The sequence below is a fragment of the Epinephelus fuscoguttatus genome, linkage group LG6 (assembly GCF_011397635.1).
Source record: "Epinephelus fuscoguttatus linkage group LG6, E.fuscoguttatus.final_Chr_v1".
In the NCBI taxonomy this organism is placed as follows: Eukaryota; Metazoa; Chordata; class Actinopteri; order Perciformes; family Serranidae; genus Epinephelus; species Epinephelus fuscoguttatus.
The window spans coordinates 33,394,942-33,403,863 of record NC_064757.1 but is presented as its reverse complement, the minus strand read 5'-3'; positions in this window follow the sequence as shown (position 1 = coordinate 33,403,863).

The window sequence follows — 8,922 nt, the reverse complement described above, 5'->3', positions numbered from 1 at the left end:
CCCTTCTGACCCGAGTGCTTTATACGAGCTAGAGTACATTTGGCAGAGTATAGGCTGAAGAGCATTCAAACCAAGAGCTTTTAGTTCATTTAGTTTTAAGAGGCCTTTCTCCTCCAACGCTTCCACCTATTCCGTCGGCATGCATAGAAATGTCCATGACCTCCACTCAAATGGCTGCTCCTGTTTTCTTAGGAAATATACAATCCTCCACTCTCTGTGCGAACTTAAACCCTCTCACTCATCCAGCTCTCTCTACTTTGCCGTGACCCTTGAACCCATCTCACTGCTGCAGCGCTGAAGTGACAGAATAGATGTAGAGGCATGAAAAGCCTCTTAAAAGTTAAAAAAAAAAATTAATAAATAACATATTTTGATGACTGGAAGTGGAGTGCAGGAAAGTGGTTGAAAAGCACACATGGGTTGGATGGAACAGAAAGGAAGAACTGGGTATCATTTGGTCATGAAAATTGTGGAAAATCATAGGGTCAAGCTCGGGCCACTACAGGATTTTGCCAAAATGTTTTTTTTTTTTCTTTTTTTAATTTTGTTTTGAATAAGGACAAATATCAAACCTTAAAACCTTTTTTGGTATTACTATACTATTTCTACTATGTCTATTTCTTTTGATCGGATGGTTCCTGACTTAAATCTAAATTTTGCCAGCTATAAAGAGTATTTTATTCAGGCGTAGTTTTCGTAGGGCTGCTTTTGTTGAGACAACATTTAACCTTTGAGTTAGAAAAAAGTGTGTGTAGTGTGTGAAAAAACATGTTAGTATTTCTCAAGGTAAAGTTCAGAAAAAGTCATATTATAGTACCAAAAATAGGCACTGATATGGAAGAGTTTTAAAAGATCCCCTCTACTCAAAATGTGTTTTTCTAATGTTTATGTCTCCTAAAATGTCAGACCTTGACTTTACTGACTTGTATCTGTGTTGTTCTTGTATCACTAAAGAGGTGTTTTCACGTTCCTCTACTAAAGTGGGTGCTTGTCTATGCACTTCCATAAAAATCTGAGATTCAAACATACGCCAGGCTAGATTATGTGCAGTAAAAAGTAAACCAATCGCTGTCTGATACAGAAAACATATGATGGGCAGAGGCATCTGAGACCTCCAGTGCAGAGGAGAGCAGAGATTGCATCAGCACAGTGAGAGTTTGGACAGCTTACATGGCAATGTGTGCAGTTTCTGTATATTTAATATTAATAATAGCAGACTATTTTTGATATAGCTTATTTTAAAACGTGTCTGGAGCGTAACTTCACACAATATAAAGTCTTAGTTTTAGAGTGAATTAAAGTTAAAGGACCACTCCACCAACATTATACATGAAGGTCAATCTACTCATCATGAGGAGTACAACTCAGCCTGTGAAATCTGCTATGTAATCCCTTTTGTGGCTCTGGAGGAAGCTTTCTAAAGTCTGGGCAAAATAACCCCAATGATGTCATAAGAGTTTCCTAGGACTGGGTTTGCAAACGACACTATTTTAACAGCTCAACCATGTGTTACAAGCAGGGGGTGTGTAGTCTGACAGACACGGGAATTTGCAAACAATGCTGTGTTCCACTTAACCTCACAAGCTGAGGCTAAGAATGGCATGAGTTGACCACATTTCACTACAACTAGTTGGGAACCAGGATGTTGTTAGCAATATCAGTTCTAGCCAGGTTAGCCACTGTTAGCAAAACCAGTTGATATCAACACATTATGCTGTGTTTTGAACATACAAACACGATGGCAGCAAGTTCACATATAGAAGTTGGACAATACTGTGTTGAGGCACAAATAAGTGAACAGTCTTAGTAAACAGTATACTGTTGGTGTGCAGACCAACCACCTTGGCTTTTGAGGTCGGAGTTGGTGAGGTTCCCCCGACTTCAGGGGGCATTCCAGTTGAAACATCCCTTGGGAACTCGGAAATTCTGCCTTAACAGTGCAAGAGGAACACACCAGAAGGGTCCGATGAATGATGCTGGTCACTTGCATTATGAGAAATGTAGGATCCAGGGTCTTTGGGAGCACAGTCTCAATCTGAAGTCTTTGAGATGTGATACTTACGTAGTGACTTGTAGCGTCAGAAACCAACAAAACAGGGTGTCCTTTAACATGGGCGTGATACCCAGTCGGAAACACGGCGGGATAAGGACACAAGTTAAGGTGTCCTGTAAGATTAAGCCAAACCCTGTTCTTTTTCCTAAACCCAACCACGTGCTTTTGTTTCTCAGACCAAACCATGTGCATTTGTTGCTGAAGAATATAAAACGTCAAATTGCGTTGCTGTACCGACGTAGTGCTTTTATTTTGAAAGAGACTGTATGTAAATGTTATATTTACTGTGAAAACTGAAGTGTATTTTGAAAGACAACAATGCATGTAACAGGCAGAACTTGACATGGTGTCCCAGACAGTCAACAACCAATGCATCCAGGGTACCTGCACATCGTATTTGGATGTGGAAAGTGTATGACCTAACGTTGATATGTGACGAGGTTGGAGTGAAAATGTGTTGATGCTACCCACTTGCATTATGAGCAATGTAGGATCCAGGGTTTTTAGGGATCTTGACTCTTACTATGAACTGAAAGTAAGCCTCTGGCAAGTCTCCAAACTTTATGGGAGTGCGCAATATAAATATAAAATCAATGAAGTGCCCCTTTAATCCAATCTTTAAAAACATTTTAAATCTTTTAAATCTTCAAAAGACGTACACCTTTCACCGAAGGTACTCTTTAAAAAATGAAACTTGTTGCAACAGCATCGATTGCTGTATAAGCTGAACTGCACACAGAAAAGCTACTTCTGAAGGCAATGTTCAAGTGTCGCTCACACACACACACATACACACACACACATACATCCATACACAGTGACAGATTCCTCCCCTGTCTTTATACAAGCTGAGCTGAAATCTCTCATCCTTCCCTTTCTGAAAAGAGATAATGATGCTCGTTTCACAGCTCAAAGAAGTCATTAATGTGTGACACAGCCTTGAATGTGGGATATCAAAGCACCGCAGAGTGCACCCCCCTCCCGCCCACTAACGGACACAACCTCGTTAAGACGGCGGAGACATGAATTAATCATTAGTCCACCCTGTAATAGGGCAGGAAATTGTTAGCAGCATCAGTTGTTGTGAGAAATGTCCCTTTGAATCGCTCAAAAGTATAAAGCTCCTTACAAATCTTTCATCTCATTAAAGGATCACCATCACATTTACTCCAGCAGATAAGCCGATGGACGCGATCCCTCCTATCCTACCATCACCTAGCCTCTTTCACAGATGTGATGAGAATGGCAAGGTGAGAAATGGGAGGAGAAATTAGTAAGTCAGATATGACAAGGACAGATTTGTGTGAGTTCAAATGCAATACAAGGCTGGAAAAAAGAATCCTGTGAGCCGTATAGCTGTGATATAATCCCATTAAAAATACACTAAAGTACATCCTGAATACATAGCATAAACTGTCCCTGCACAAAGGGAACAAAACTCTATTCACATGAATTCCCCTTTCACAGGTCTCTCCCTCCAAGTGTGCCGAGACACATTTTTGCAGCACTGAGAGCATCATTTTTTATTTCCTTTATATTTTTAGTGGGGGCAGGGACTGACAGAAATGAACTTTCATCCTAGTGTTGCACTAATGTGAAAAGGTGGGCTGAAATGTTAGCACTGTGACAAAGTGTTCCTTTCTAATGCCATGCTATAAAATGCCACGCTGAGTTATTGTCTTGCACGTTGCTCCTCTGTGTGGAAAAATCCTGCTGGTGCATAATAGTCTTAGGTTTCTATTACTTTATTACTGTTTGAGAGCAGAGTTTGTCTGATCCTGGGTTATAAGGTAATGTCTTGTACTTGGCAGAAGTTATTAGGTTGCCTGCAGTGCGCCCGTGTTCACAGCTAATACTTAGGAGTAATAAAGGGGGATAAAATCCACCCATTATTGGCGGTCAGATGTTACAGCAATTCATCTGCGTTCATTATTTAAGTGAAAAAATCCTGACAGTTTCAGAGGTAATTGTCCCTTTTGTGCAGACTGTGTCTTCAGAGGGAATAAAGGAGTACAGACACACAGCGGCGTGTCCACCACCATCCCCTGGGATTTTTGTGTATGCCATCAGAAGACTGACCAATGTTCAGCTGAGGTTTTATGATCAAAGCGCAGTAGCTACTGGAAAAGGGGTGGTGTTGTTCACTAACCTCCCCATTCCTGTTATCAGGTGTTGAGGTTTTGTTACAAAAAAAAAAATCTCCTAGCAACCACGGCTAGTGCTGTGCCAGAAGAAAGAGCACTTTTGTAGAGCGGTTTAATCTGAAGAAAGCTCTGAAATCACTTTTGATTGAGCATTAACTGGTAATGAAAGAGCATCTGATACGGTTCATGTTGGATGCTGCTGTAATTTGTGGTGTATTTTTTCTGATTAGCCCTTTGGTACTGCATACTCTGAATGACACATTTCAGAGTATTTGATTTTAATCACATTATTCTGGGCTGTTTTTGCACATTTGTAAATAAAGTTTTGCAGTGAGCTGTCAAGAAAAACATCGTCTTCTTTGTTTTTAGCTACGTTAGCTCCGGCTTTAGGTATTGGCAGGCTAATATCTGTCTGGCAGTCAGTTAGTCCTCCACTTTGGTCCAGACTGAAATATCTTAGCGACTGATGAATGACATGAAATTTTGTATGTACATATAAGTTTTCCAGTGGAGGGAGTCTGCTGACTTTTCCTCTAGCGCCAACATGAGGTTGATTTTGATGGTTCAACAAATACTGGATTGATTGCATAGACTGTATAATACAGATGGATGACATGACCGCTTCCAAAAAATTAAGCCAAACATTGCAATCGCCCCCTGGTGGCTGGCTGCAAAAACACAAAGTACATGTAAAATAAATTCTTCCCAAAGATGGGTTCTATCGTTTTATGAAGTTCTTATCACACTCACAAACGTTCAGGTGTTAATTTTTGTGATAAATTTGGTTATTTAGTTGCTATAAAAAGGGGGATTGACGTCATGATTGACAGCTGTTAGTGTAATTTGGTGTGCTCACAATCAGTGGCACTGCTTGCGATTGGTTGGATGGTTGGATGGTTGGTTGGATGGTTGTATTGGCGGGAACTCGATACAATGGAGAACGCTAATGTCCAAACTCTGGCTCCAAATGAAGTCACCAGGGGCAAGATGGCAGCAGCTGTATCCAGGATATTTAGGCTTTATTTTTGTACAGTGGGAGGAAGTGGAAGTGCATTGTCCATCTTTAAATACAGTCACTGATGGGTTGCCAAGACATTTGGTGCATGTTTTTTTTTTCTCAGGAAGAACTGTAGCATAATCAAATTGGGGATCCCTTAGATTTGTGTACAGCACCATCACTGGGTTACATTTGTTATATGTCCAGTGCTTTGGATTATGATAAAATACCTACAAAACTAATAACATTCCCATTAGCCCCAGGAGTACTTTCTGTTTAGTGCTAATTACCTCCGCCAAGGAGGTTATGTTTTCGCCCGTGTTGGTCTGTTTGTCTGCAAAATAACTCAAAAAGTTTTGAACGGATTTTGATGAAAATGCTAGCATGCTAACATTTGAAACTAAGGTGGCAAACATGGTAAATCAACATGGTAGCATTGTTATTGCCATTCATGTACACATGCTAACATTAGCAGTCAGCCAAAATATTGATAAAAAAAAATATGTGTTAATAAAAATTCTACAACAGGCAACCATACAACAGTGCCCGAAATAATCATTAGCAAATGTGATCAAAATAATAAATAAACGTAACAAATTGCCATTAGGCCAATTATTAGTACTGGTTTAGATTTACGGTGTACTGCAATTCTGCGCATGGTCCAAATGGTGTTGCTGTACTCCAGCAGAACACATTTCATGGGCGTATTCAACTAACGCTAATGCCTTTATTATGTTATATCTGTCAGATTGTTTAGACAGTAGTAGCTTTCATTCATCTGTAAAGAATACTGCATAGTTGTACTTGGTCATGATAAACTATAAAATACAGGCAGAATTGGAAATGAGTTTTCAAATTTTGAATGTTTTTCTAGGGGGGGCAGATTTGGTCCCACCCAGTGTCGACTCCATGGCTATGGTCTTGGCAGCATGTAAGTACGGCCTCAGAAAGCCTCAGAGTGGCTGATGTTTAATGCTTTTGCTGTGAACTGTGTACGAAAGTAGAGCTTCACATACTTTGTTTTGAACTGCAGTAAATATTCACTCTGTTGCATCTATGATCCTCTTCAGGAGACTCAAAAGTGTGCTGTCAGTGCTCTTAAAGTGAATTCATTAAGAGCGATTCTCACTGAGCTCTGAAGTTAGTAGAGTAGTATTGTAATGGTTCTGTAAAGTGGCACTTTGCAAACATTATGCCAGCAGACTGTCAGGGCGCTAACGTGGTCATGAAGGTTTTTGGGAGGACAGAAAACGAGACAGTTGCGGTCACAAAAACAATATCTAAGTGTGCAGTGTTGTTGAGAAGTATTTTCTATCTTTGCAGCTTTATGAGCTAAATCTACCAGCAGTGTGATGCAACACATGCGAGCTAAAGCCATCTATTGTGTGGCCTGTTTGTTTAATCCAACTTCTATGTCTGTCAGGAAAGTGGGCAATTTGCAAGCTGCAAGTGCTCTTGATATAAAATGTTGAAGGAGGGTTGGCTCATTCCCACATTGCATCCCCACCTTTCCTCCTTCTCTCCCACTTTGGGTTGTTTGAAGTGCCGCTTGGAGAGCTGTAACACGAGTATCATTCACTGTAATGGTGGAGCGTCCTCCTCCACAGCCCTCACTTAGATCACTTAATCCACTTCAGCAGTCCAGCGCTGTGCTCTGCGTGAACACAGCACGTTCACAATAGGAGGTTAGACTGGGACTTGCGTTGACCTGTCAGCTTGCACTAAAATGCCACACTAAAACACTTGAAACCCTTGTTTCCCAGCTCACTTAGTATGGATGTGGAGTATGCCTGCCACACAACTACGAGTCAAAATGCAGAGCTTTTTGGGCAAAAAAGTTGGTCACAAAATATTCTAAAGAGGACATAGAAGATTCATTGTGATATTAGTGTTTTCTGTATCATTCATGACTGATGTTAGGGTAAAATGGGGGAAAATTACTCCCTTATGAACAAATTTAGCCAACTATAAAATCAAAAAATATTTGGAGATGCATAAATCGATGCACTGTTGAAAGAAATACATTTATAGAGTAGCCAATTTTGTTGTAAATAGCATAAATGAAATGAAAAATCATGGAAAATGAAATGAATATGAAAATCTTAATAAGGGGCCTGGGGCAAGAAGCCCTCAAGCTTAAAACAAACTATATGTACTATATAACAGTGTATCCCAAATTTGTGCTTGTGTTTCCATCCATCCATCCATCCATCCATCCATCCATCCATCCATCCATCTCCCCAGCAATACTCTCCAGCTCCTTCTGGGGGACCCCAAGATGTTCCCAGGCCAGATGAGATATGTAGTTCCTCCAGCATGTTCTGGGTCTGGGTCCTCCCGAAAGTGGGACGAGCCCGGAACACCTCTAACGGCGGCACCCAAGAGGCATCCTGATCAGATGCCCAAACCACCTCAACTGACCCCTTTCAACGGGTAGGAGCAGGGGCTCTACCCTGAGCTCCCTCCGGATGTCCGAGCCCCTTTCCCTATCTCTAAGGCTGAGCCCAGCCACCCCACGGAAGAAACTCGTTTGCCGCTTGTATCTGCGATCTCATTCTTTCGGTCACTACCCAGAGCTCATGACCATAGGTGAGGGTTGGGACATGGATGGATGGACCAGTAAATAAGCCTCGCCTTCTGGCTGAGCTCCCGCTTCGCCACGAGGGCACAGCGCCGGCATCACTGCAGAAGCCGAACCAAACCGCCGATCCATCTCACGCTCCAGACCTCACCAGGTATGGGGACACCAAGGCCCCTCCCTGGAGCCAGACCTGGGAGGGAAGCTCACCATCAAGCATCTGGGTCAGCCTGAATAGATAACATGGAGCCGTCGCCCTGTGGGCCCGACACCCGCAGGGACAGGATTCAGGGTTCGTTGCATTGTGTGTTGGGTGGCAGGCAGGGGTGGGCCCCCAGATATGCTGATCCCTGGCTCCACGGCTTGTAGACAACGTAAAAAAACCCACTCACCTGAGTAAATATTGGCGTTGTATGTTTATGCAAACCACAAATATGTTATATTTGTACCTTATTACGTAGCAGATATGTTGAAACTTAAGTTTCAACAACATTGTGGTTAACATGTGGTTATTTTTGGCACAAAAACCACTTGGTTGTGACGAGGAAAAGATCATGTTTTGCTTTAAAACACCTGGTTTTAAACTAAGGCTGAAAATGGCACCAATGTATTACTAAAAAACAACCACTTTTGTTGTTTGTTGGTCCCAAACAGTGGTCTGCAGCTTGGCAGCTTAAACATACAAATGTAATGTATCCATGGATGCAGAAATATACAATGCCAGCACTGCCTTCTAGCAACTGGGCTGAGAAAATAGTTGTTCTAAACTGCCAGTAAAGTCACTGGAATAAACCCAATAGCCTTTGCAGATACAATGTGGACACTTTATGTTTAAGCTTCAGCTTTGTGCCTATGCGTACAGAGGACTCAGAGGCAGGTTTAGGAGTTCAAAAGTAGGTTTGGGCAGCTAGATTTAGTGCTAAGTCCAGAGCTAAAAAGTAAACAAATCAAAGGACAAAGCAGAAGTTCTTGTTCTGGTTGTTTTGCCACAAGACAGTGTTGCAAGTTTATTTCAAGGCTAGAGAGCCGTAACCTTTCATGCAAAATTAATGTCTGCTGCGGAGCAGGCTGTAGCCAGTGTAATTGTGTGGTACTAGTACTGGATTGTCAAGGAAACCATTAGAATATTAATGCCCTGGGCATGCACAGA